The sequence below is a fragment of the Odocoileus virginianus genome, chromosome 25 (assembly GCF_023699985.2).
Source record: "Odocoileus virginianus isolate 20LAN1187 ecotype Illinois chromosome 25, Ovbor_1.2, whole genome shotgun sequence".
Lineage (NCBI taxonomy): Eukaryota > Metazoa > Chordata > Mammalia > Artiodactyla > Cervidae > Odocoileus > Odocoileus virginianus.
In genome coordinates, this window is record NC_069698.1 from 45540889 (window position 1) to 45552942 (window position 12054).

Sequence of the window (12054 nt, forward strand, 5' to 3'; positions counted from 1 at the left end):
TTGCCTGGGAAATCTCACGGACAGAGGAACCTGGCGGGCTACAATCCATGGGGTCGCAGAAGAGTCGGACGTGACTTAGCGACTAAACAACAATGGTAACAGGTTCATACCAATTTTCTTTCCCCCAAGAGAGCTAAATGCTAAAGAAACCAATCACTGATCCTGAAAGAAGAGATACCACCAGCTGCCAGCCACTAAAGTGTGCGAGTCTTGCCAACACATCAAGGAGGAGAAGGTTGCTTCTGTCTGCAGCCCTTTGCCATCTCCTCCCACCAGGGGACCAGTGTCACCTCCGGAGCCTAGCTTTCCCTGACCTAGTCGCTCCTTGCCCCTGACTTGGTTCTCTCAACTCTACCTCTGTTAAGACAACCATCCTCATTACAATCGATAGTGTTTGAAATGTTAATTATATTAAGCTTTCTCAAAAAAAAAAAAAATGTGCGGGTTGGAGGAACTTCCTGAAGACTTCGGTTGAACAGAGGAAGGGCTTAAGGGAAGGTATAAAATAAGCATTATCACACTTGCTTTCTAGATTAAGGCTAAAGGGAGAGGAAAGTCCAGCTTATTCAGTACAGTGCGTCAGGTACTACGGTGGATGTCTTGCTTCCTTTTTCTAATACAGTCTTTATATTTTTAATTGTTTGTTTATTTGTGGCTGCGCTGGGTCTTCGTGGCTGCGTGAGGCTTGCTCCAGCTGCAGTGTGCAGCCTTCTCCCTGTGATGGCTTGTTTGTGCCCGCCAAGAGTGGAGTCTCTGCTTCCCCCAGTCCTGTGGAGGCCCTGTGGTCAAATGCCACTGGCCTTCAAAGTCCTATTCCCTGGGGAGTCCCAGTCCCTTGGCCTGATCCCCAGGCTGGGGAGCCTGATAGGGGGCCTAGAACCTTCGCAACAGTGGGAGAACTTCTTCGGTATAATTGTTCTCCGGTTTTTGGGTGGCCCGCCTGGCGGGTATAGGATTTGATTTTATCATGATTGTGCCGCTCCTACTGCCAGGTTGCAGCTCCTCCTTTGTCCTTAGATGCAGGGTATCTTTTTTGGTGGGTTCCAGTGTCTTCCTATCAATGGTTGTTCAACAACTAGTTGCAATTTGGGGGCTCTGGCAGGAGAAGATGAGTGCACGTTCTTCTTCTCCACCATCTTGCACAAATCCCTTCTCGTTATGGCTTCTTGTTTGTCTTTGGAAGTAAAGTATCTTCTTTTAGCAGATTCCAGTCCTTTCTGTCGATGGCTCTTCAGCAGTTAGTTGTGATTTTTGTGTTTTCCTGAGATGAGGTGAGCTCAGATCCCTGTGATGGCTTTTCTTACTGCAGACCGCGGGTTCCAGGGCACGTGTTCAGGCTTAGTGATTGTGGCACTCAGGCTCAGTTGCCCCGCGGTACGTGGAATCCTCCCAGACGGGGGATTGAACCCATGTCCCTTGCATTGGCAGGAGGATTCTTAACCACTGGGCCACCTGGGGAGTCTCTCTAATGTGGTCCTTACAGTAATGTTAGGTTTGACACCATGTTACAGAAGAAGAAGTCCAGGGAGCAATTAAGTATCTTGCCCATCCTTCAGGTAGGAATGAAGAAAGGCCAAAATCCAAGGCTCCTGACTTCTGTTTTCTTGCTCTAGCCAAGGGTGGGAGCTAAAGGCATCACATCCTCAGCATTTTAGTTAGCATCCTCCTGCACAGGAAGAAGTATGGTTTTTAGAGAGGTACATTCACTCTGTGTAAGATTTATTGGATGCTCTGATTCAGAGTTAGTTGCATAAAAAGTCACAGTGTAATAACATTCTATTTAATGAGGTGTTACATTTTTTCCATCCCTCTCTTGGTATTTCAGACATTATTCTCCTAGATCAGAACACCAGCATTTTACTCTGTGTTCATGGGTCAGCAGCTTATTTGGTCATCAGTTCATTTCAGTTGCTATCATGTCCAGCTCTTTGCGACCCCATGGACTGCAGCACGCCAGGCCTCCCTGTCCATTGCTAGCTCCCCAAGTTCGCTCAAACTCATGTCCATTGAGTCAGTGATGCCATCCAACCATTTCATCCTCTGTCGTCCCCTTCTCCTCCTGCCTTCAGTCTTTCCCAGCATCCGGGTCTTTTCAAATGGCTAATGGTGATTGACATCATGAACCTATGAAACAGTGTCTGCCAATGCCACCTTACAGCTAAAATACTGCCAAAGTATTATTTGGGACTTGAAGGAGAGGAAGATAAAGAATGCTCTGGGTGCAAACATCAGCTGGAGGATTGAGTTCATGCAAGCTTCTCCTGCCTTGGAAATTAAGCTAATGGAATCTTCCTAGACAAGTAGAAGGAAGCCAGAATGGGGCTAAAATGATGACTTTTTATGAGCTAAGCCTACTTGGGGAGTATGATTCAGATCGCATAGAAATTCTTTTCCTTCCCATTCTGGTTTTTGTCAGCCCTCCAAATTCATCCCTCTTGCAACTAAACCTCCTTATACTCAAGAGGCAGTTTCTAAGTGCCCTGAGAATTCAAATACAGTGTGTACCTTCTTAAAGGTTTGTTCTCCATGTCTCCTGATAGAAATTTATATTGCATCTGGGACACCATGTGGTAACTTTTTTTAACTTTTTATTTTATATTGGAGTATAGTTGATTAACTATGGTGTTGGAGAAGACTCTTGAGAGTACCTTGGACTGCAAGGAGATCCAACCAGTCCATCCAAAAGGAGATCAGTCCTGGGTGATCATTGGAAGGACTGATGCTGAAGCTGAAACTCCAATACTTTGGCCACCTCATGTGAAGAGTTGACTCATTGGAAAAGACCCTGATGCTGGGAGGGATTGGGGGCAGGAGGAGAAGGGGACAACAGAGGATGAGATGGTTGGATGGCATCACCAACTCGATGGGCATGAGTTTGAGTAAACTCCGGAATTGGTGATGGACAGGGAGGCCTGGCATGCTGCGATTCATGGGGTCGCAAAGAGTTGGACATGACTGAGCGACTGAACTGAACTGAACTGAACTGATAGTTGATTAGCAATGATGTGGTAGTTTCAGGTGCACTTCAAGGTGATTCAGTGATACACACACACACATGTATCCATTCTTTTCCTGATTCTTTTCCCATTTAAGCTGCTACATAATATTGAGCAGAGTTTCCTGTGCTATGCAGTAGACATAATTGATTAGGGAAGTAGATGTAAACTCCTTGCTCAGCAAATTTTACCACACGTTATATATTCCTTTCACAATGATGTTCAGCATGTTCTGGGAGCTTTGGGCAATTATTTCTTCCCACTATGATTATGAAATGCAGGTAGGTTTTGAATGGACACCGTGGAGAAAAGTGGTGTAAAAAATTGAATTCTTTTAGGTAAGCCTAATTCCCCCTTGACTTCTAACTGTAATCTCCTAGGAAAACTCTTGGCTCTAAATCAATTACTTACCCTTAAGTAATTTAATTCCATTCATATTGTAAAGTAATTAGCCTCCAACTAATAAAAATAAATGAAAAATAAATAAAATAAAATAAAATAAATGATTTGTTGTTGCTCACTTATTCAGCTGTGTCCAACTCTTTGCGACCCCGTGGACTGCAGCACACCAGGCCTCCCTGTCCATCGCTAGCTCCCCGAGTTCACTCAGACTCATGTCCATCAAGTCAGTGATGCCATCCAACCACTTCATCCTCTGTTGCCCCCTTCTCCTCCTGCCCTCAATCTTTCTGGGCATCAGGGTCTTTTCCAGTGAGTCAGCTAAATGACTGACTTTAAATAAAAATCAATGGCAAAGTGTACAAAGTCTCAAAATAAAAATGCTAAATGTAAACAATGCCTCAGTTCCCAAACCAGGTGGAATGTGTAAAGGCAGTAAGCAGTGATGTGTTCACATCCTGGCAAGCTTCTTGGCTGGCTTCAAGCCGCACTGGCACTTCTAATGTTATATTCAGAGTCAGTGTCTATTCCCTTTTCACTGCTGCTACCGTTTGTATATTCCCGTCTTCCCTAGGCATCTTTGGCCCTAAGTCAACAGAATTGTGTGAAGGTGAAGAAAAAGAAACAGCTCTTCTCTCTCCAAGCAGTTTAGGAAATTGCTGTTTCTTTTCTTTTTTCTTGTCCCACCCTGGCTTTTTCTCCACTACCATCCTACTGTTGGGCCAAAGATTTAAAACTAATGAATACTTTTTAGCACTACTTTAGATCTATTCTCCTCTTTAAACAGTTTTTTTATTAAACTATAGTTGATTTACAATGTTCTGCTAATTTCAGGTGTACAACAAAGTAATTCAGTTATATATGCACTATATTCTTTTTCAGATTCTTTTCCACTGTAGGTTATTACTAGATATTGAATATAGTTCCCTGTGCTATACAGTAGATCTGGATCTTGCTGTTTTTCTATTATATCTATATCTATATATTAGTGTGTATCTGTTAGCCCCAAACTCCTAATTTATCCCTCCCCTTTTCTCTTTGGTAACCATAAGTTTGGTTTCTAAGTCTGTGAGTCTATTTCTGTTTTGTAAATAAGTTCATTTACATCTTTTTAGATTTCACATGCAAGTGACATCATGTAATATTTTCCTACGTCTGACTTACTTCACTTTGTGTGACAATCTCCAGGTCCATCCGTGTCACTGAAAATGGCATTGTTTCATTCTTTTCATGGCTAAGTAACATTACATTGTGCACGTGTGTGTTCTTTATCCATTCATCTGCTGATGGACATTTAAGTTGCTTCCATGTCTTAACCATTGTGAATAGTGCTGCAAAGAACATGGGGTGCATGTATCTTTTCAAATTAGAGTTCTCACCTTTTCTTGTTAAATGCCTAAGGGTGGAATTGCTGGATCACATGGTAACACTGTTTTTCATAATCTAAAATTTATATATCTCACAATCTTAAATCACTACAATAAATTGTTTAGTGGATTTAAGTAATTTTTAAGACTCTTCTCTTTTGCCACCAAGAGAAAAGGCAAGAATTTAGAATGATTTCCGCATAAGACTGACTTTCCACATCACTCTCCCTGATATCGTACTTAGAAATGGGTTCTGAGAAGGTTTTCATGAAAGAAAAGCGACACGTGCCGCATTGACGTCCTATCCTGACCTGAACGTGGATTTAGATGGAAACATTATACCCAGACGACAGTGCACTTGAAGAGAAAATAAAGAGCTAAGGGTTGGGTTATCCATTTCAACCTAGCTATGTTTATTTTCTACTGCAAAAACTACCATAAAGTTAGGTTTAAAGCAACACAAATCTAGCATTTCTCAGATTAGAGTTCCAATCAAGTTCTCATGAGGACAAAATCAAGATGTCTGCCAGTCTGCATTTTTCTGGAGACTGTAGGGATAAATCCATCCTTGCCTTTTCTGGCTCCTGGAGGCCACCCGTGTTCCACCACTCGTGGTCCTTCCCTCCATCTTGAAAGCCAGGAATACCACTTTTCTAACCATTCTTCTGCAGCCACATCTTCCTTGCTCTGACCAGAGTCAAGAAAGAGTCTCTACTTTTAGAAACCTGTGTGAGCGCAACCACTATGGAAAACAGTATGAAAGTTCCTTTAGAAAAACCTAAAAATAAAGCTACCACATTATCCAGCTCCTGGGTGTATCTCTGAAGAAAACAAAAGCACTACTTTGAAAAGATACATGCACCCCAATATTCATAGCAACATTATTTACAATTTCCAAGATATGGAAGCAACATAGCAAGTATCTATCAACAGATGAATGGATAAAGAAGATGTGGTATATGTGTGTGTGTGTGTATGTATATATAATTAAATAATAAATATTAATATTTATTTTGATGTTTATCATAATAAATATTTAATATTTATTAAATATTAAATATAAACAATATATTAAATAAATATATATATAAAATTAAATACTGCTGCTGCTGCTGCTAAGTCACTTCAGTTGTGTCCAACTCTGTGCGACCCCATAGACGGCAGCCCACCAGGCTCCCCTGTCCCTGGGATTCTCCATGCAAGAACACTGGAGTGGGGAAATTAAATACTAGTCAGTCATAAAAAAGAATTACATTTTCCCATTTGCAAGAATATGGACAGATCAGGGTATTATGCTTAGTAGATTAAGTCAGATAGAGAACGAGAAATACTATACATTATCACTTACATGTGGAATCAAAAAAGAATAAAACAATGAATGAATGCAAAAAAAACAAAAGTAGACTTGCAGATATAGAGCACAAACTAATGGTTACCACTATAGACTGGAAAGAGGGAAAAAGCCAGATAGAGGCATGGTATTAAGAATTACAAACTGCTATATATAAAATAAATAATCTACAAAGTACATTGTATAGCACAGGGAATATAGCCAATATTATATAATAACTTTATTTTTTATTTTATTTGTTTTTGGCCACACTGGGTCTTCATTGCTGCACAGAGGCCTTCTCTAAGTTGTGGGCAGCGGAGGCTACTTTTGTTGCATTGCTTGGGCTTCTTCTTGTGGTGGCTTCTCCTGTTGCAGAGCATGGGTTCTGGGTGCTCAGGCTGAGTAGTTGGGGTGCACGGGCTTAGTTGTTTCATGGCATGTGGAATCTTCCTGAACCAGGGATCAAACCCATGTCCCCTGCACTGGCAGGAAGATGCTTAACCACTGGACCACAAGGGAACTCTCTATAATAATTTTAAATGGAGTGTAATGCATAAAAATTTTTAATAACTATGTTGAAACTAATATTGCAAATGCACTAATATACTTCAATAGCAAAAAAATGGATAAAAACAGAAATTAATTAAATAATTTTGTAAAAACATTAACTTGGGCCCACTTGGATAGCCCAAGATAAATTCCCCATCTCAAAATCCTTAATAATTACATCTACAAAGTTTTTTTTGTTTTTTGTTTTGCTTGTTTGTTGTCATATAAGGTAACATATTCACAGGTACTGGAGATTACAACAGAAATGTGTTTGGGAGGCTAGTATTCTGCTTACCACACTAGCTAACAATACTTCATTCCCTACAGGTAAAGTCATAGGTTAAGTATTTCACATAGCAGTAGATCTAACTTTTCACTCTTGTTGTTGTTCAGTTGCTAAGTTGTGTCTGACTCTTTGAGACCCCCATAGACTGCAGCATGCCAGGCTTCCCTGTCCTTTCCCACCTTCTGGAGTTTGCTCAAACTCACATCCATTGAGTCAGTGATACCATCCAACCATCTCGTCTTCTGTCGTCCCCTCCTCCTCCTGTTTTCAATCTTTCCCATCATTAGGATCTTTTCCAATGAGTTGGATTTTTGCATCAGGTGGCCAAAGTATTGGAGTTATGTAACTTTTCATAGGAAATCTCAAATCTATCTCTAAATCCTATCTATTTTCACATAGAAGTGTTCCTCGTTGTATACCTTTGAGCAATCAAAAGCAGACGGTTGCAATCACAATAACATTTCATCTGTTCTGCAACGTTTGGTTGCCACTTGAAAAACATCTAGAGACTCTACAGCATCTAGTTGTATTTTCTGAGAAATTGTGGTCCTTACTAGGCATCAATCATGTGCTAGTCATGTTTTATTGCACTTGTCACTTGAAGAGAGGTGCATGTGAAATATGGATATTAGGTAGCTCCACTGGTGTCAGCTTTACTCATCCTGCAAGCAGAAAATCTTAGCTAGTTTCATCAAAGTTTATTTCTTACATTATTAAATTTTCTTTAAAATGTTGAGGCCTCTCATCCATCTTTGAAACTTCAGAATTTTCTAAAACTTTTTAAAAATTAGATGATTTTCCCAGACATGACTCTCTTTTTTTATTTTCATGGCCTTCACCACCACAGAAAAAGAAAGCCTTAAAATGTTAAGATAAGTATCCTTGTTTAGAAAAGTATTATTTGAAGGCTAAATACTGGGTTTTTGATACTTACTGTGAACCACAAAAAGTAAAATTGACCTTACTCTTTGTCTATACTATTACTGCTGTATTTTCTTGCTGTTATATATTCCCTATTGTACTTTGGAGCTATAAGACAAGAGGAAATTAACCTATGCTCTAAAATAAATCTAAATATCCTGGTGAGTGAAGGAAATATAACAGGAGCCTTAGAAGAAGTAAGCAGATATGTGCACAAGAATGTGGACATGACATCTGGATCCTACAAAGTCCAATATTTCTCAAACATTTTTGGCTTCAGCATCCCTTTACACTCTCAAAAATTAGTGAGAATTTCAAAGACTTTTTTTTACATGGGTTATAACAACTGAGAGATATTTCTTATATTAGAAATTTAAGTTGAGAATTTTTAGTATTTACTGATTCATTTAAAAATAATAATAATAGACCCATTAAATGCTGCTGTATTCAATTTGCTGCAATCTGTCATTTTGGTTAAAATATGCAAAGAAAATTCAGCCTCACACAGAGATGTAATTGAAAAAGGGAGAACTATTTTAATATCCTTTTCAGATAATTATGGATACTACACTTTGATACTACACCACAACTCAACAAGTGTATTTTTCAAAGGTTAGTTGCAATGAACTTTGCAAACTTGGTACACTCTTGAAAAAGTTCAAACCAAAAAAACATAATTGATGTTTCAGTATTATTATGAAAATATTTTTGACCTCCCAGACCCTCTGAATTTCTCTTTAGAACCCCTGGAGTTTCCAGACCACCCTTTAAACCCCGCTTTTATATTCTATTAGCTGCACTGGCCTGATAAGCAAGCTCAACTTTTCATTATGTGATTCTCCCTTAAGTCAAAATAAGTCAGGACAGAGTGAAGAAGAACCACTCCTTGTAACTAAAGTTTGCTTCTTATATTAAGTCAATTTTCTCTTCTCAATAAAAGGCTCTACCAAGTAATATGAAACTACATGTGAAGTTAAAGATCATTTCTTGAAAATCAAATTTTACTTGTATTGGTTCCTCCTACTATAAACCGGTTTCCCTGGTAGCTCAGACAATAAAGAATCTGCCTGTAATGCAGGAGACCCAGGTTCAATCCCTGGGTCGGGAAGATTCCCTGAAGAAAGAAATGGCAACCCACTCCAGTATTCTTGCCTGGGAAATCCCATGGACAGAGGACCCTCTTGTGCCACAGTCCACAGGATCTCAAAGAGTAGAACACAACTTAGCAACAGAATTTCACTGTTTTTTTTTAACCTACTATAAATGCTTCCAGCTCCCTCTCAAAGAGTGCCTTCTTCCACCAATTATGTTATTCATGCTTATATAATCGATGATTATAATTAATCTTGGGATTTCTATAATCGTGTTTCATTATAATCCCCAAATTTATTATCTCCAGGGTCTGGAGAAAAGTAGCAAGTAATAGTTTATGGGAGTAAAGATTGGTTGGGAGCAGCAATTAATTTAAACTGCATTTCCTGGAGAAGGAAATGGCAACCCACTCCAGTATTCTTGCCTGGAAAATCCCATGGATGGAAGAGCCTGGTGGGCTATAGTCCATGGGGTCGCAAAGAGCCGGACATGACTGAGCGACTTCACTTTCACTTTCACTTTCCAAGAAGATAGTTATGATAGTCTCAAAATTGGTTATGACCAAGAAAAAGTAAGTGTTTTTTGAAGATATTGGTCCTTTGAACAACTGTGGACACATAGGTCTGGGTTATGGGCTTTCAATTTTATTCTAAGTGCAGTGGGAAGCCACGAGAGATAGGATGCAATATGATCTGATTTTCATGGTGTGGTCTTACCCTCTGACCCAAAAAGCAAAGGAAAACAAGGAAATTTTTGGAGGTGATGAGTATGCTTATTACCTTGATTTTGGTGATGGTCTCATAGGTACATGCATACATCTAATTCATCAAATTGTACACACTAAATATGTGCAGTTCATTGCATATCAATTGTATCTCAATAAATCTGAGAAAGAAAATTTACAAAACAGAGAAGTTACAGAATAGATTTGATATAACCCATAAGAATAAAGATATTAATCCTTTAAGAAGTTTTGACAACCAAAGTATTTCTGGGATTATCAAAAAACAAACAAAAAAAGGATGCTAAAAGTAAATAATGCAAGTATGTATGTCATCCCTCATACAAAACTGGCTCATACACTGGGATACTGTGAGCAATTCACTACCCTATAAAAAGGGATCTAGCTTTACCTGTCTGTCTCCAGGTTTTCAGCCCTCCAAGGAGCTTCCACTTTTGCTAGACTGATTCTTTAGGGCTTTTTTAGACAGAACCAAGTGAATGACAAGGGAAAAGCATTGGAAATTGGAAGGCTGGGAATAGGGAAGAAGTTTTGTCAGGTGAAGGATATCTGAAAAATAAAACTGGTGCATCATAGATGGGAGAGACATAGGAAGAGGAATTTTTGAAAGCATTGGTTTCGAGAGATGTAAGGGATTTAAGTTACTTTGAAGCAAATTTTGGTTTCAGTACTGTGTTATTTTGACCACAGTATGCTCCAGACATAACCAACCATATTTTACAAACATTCTCCTGTGGGCTCATCCAATGATGACATTTGGAGTTTCTTATGAAACACCTAGAATTCTTAGTTTATATTCCTGCTCTACCACATGACACTCTTCGATATAAAGCAGTTAAATTAAGCTCTTTGGAGGGCCTCATAAGTTAGATAATTGGAGCACAAGGAAGAATCTGTCATCAGACGCCTTTCACTAAGTTAATTATAATAAAACCAACACCAAGTGGTTAGACACAGAGGTTAAAATTTCACTCACTTGGACTTTGTGTAATAATAAACTAAACTGCTGGACTGGATTGGCATTCTGCTGGTAATATGATTTGGAAACAGAAAAACCAGCCAATGAGTGATCTATTCTGTTTCTTGAAAGTAATTTCAAGTAACGCAAGGCTTTAACTTCCCTTTGCTTTTAAAATGTTATTTGTGATAGGAATCATGCAAACAAATAAGACAATCTACATACGTTTCCTCCCTATGGGTCTGGAAGACAAATCACCTAAATACTCTATAGCCCAGACACTGTGGCTGCAACTCTCTATCGATCTATTTCTTGAAAAAATTAACACATTCTACAAATCCCCAAATCACCTTAAAAAGCAGTCAGTACCAGGGAAGGATGGGGTTTCCCAGGTGGCTCAGAGGTAAAGAATCTACCTGCCAATGTAGGAGACACACAGGAGACGTGGGTTTGTTCCCTGAGTCAGGAAGATCCACTGGAGGAGGAAATGGCAACCCACTCTAGTATTCTTGCCTGGGAAATCCCTTGGACAGAGGATCCTGGTGGGCTACAGTTCACAGGGTGACAAAGAATCAGAGTGGGCACACACACACACACACACATACACACACCAGGGAAGAAGCATAAGAGTAGAAATGAAGAGATTACACAGTGGAAAAGAATCAGAAGACAGTGAGTGCCATAAACACATGGAACGCGAAATAAGAAGAACCAGTTTTCTTTTTCCTACTGGGAAGAATCTAATCAGTTTGCTTCCATGTGTGTGTTCCACATAAAATACATTTGCTATTTTTTTTAAGACTTCAGATAACACACCCCTAAACTAAAGACTAAAGCCATATCCAACTTCCCATTTCTTCATTAAACAGGTTTCATGTTACCTTGTCCATGACAAAATTCTCCTTTTTTCGGCTATGTTTAATGTTTCCGATATCTCATGATAAGGTTTTATAACCCCTTCTCTGGCCTGGTAACACTTAAACACTAAAAAAAGTCAGATTCCAGAGCCTTGTTACTTTCCACTTTCCTTCTACAGCCATTATAAACTCTAGACTCTAATTCTCAATATGTTCACCATTAAAATACATTAGCTAAAAACTCTAGGTACATTTAATTTTAAAAAAAAAAAGGTCCCTAACAACTCCCTTCTGGTAATACACTCTTTTGCTCCTCAGATAAACTTCCTCTTAATTGTTTCAGAAAGGGGAGAAGCTTTCCCTGTTGTATGTGACCTAAAGTAAGAAAATATTCCAAGTAGATACAGACAGCATTGCAGGCATCACCAGCACTCACTTGTCGCTGTTCACCAACTGCAAATATCAGCAGCTTCTGCACGAGCTGCCCCGTGGCCGCGGGGGTGTTTTTGTCCCAGAAGCAGAGCAGGCCCGGGGCAGAAGCCCTGGGAGTCCAG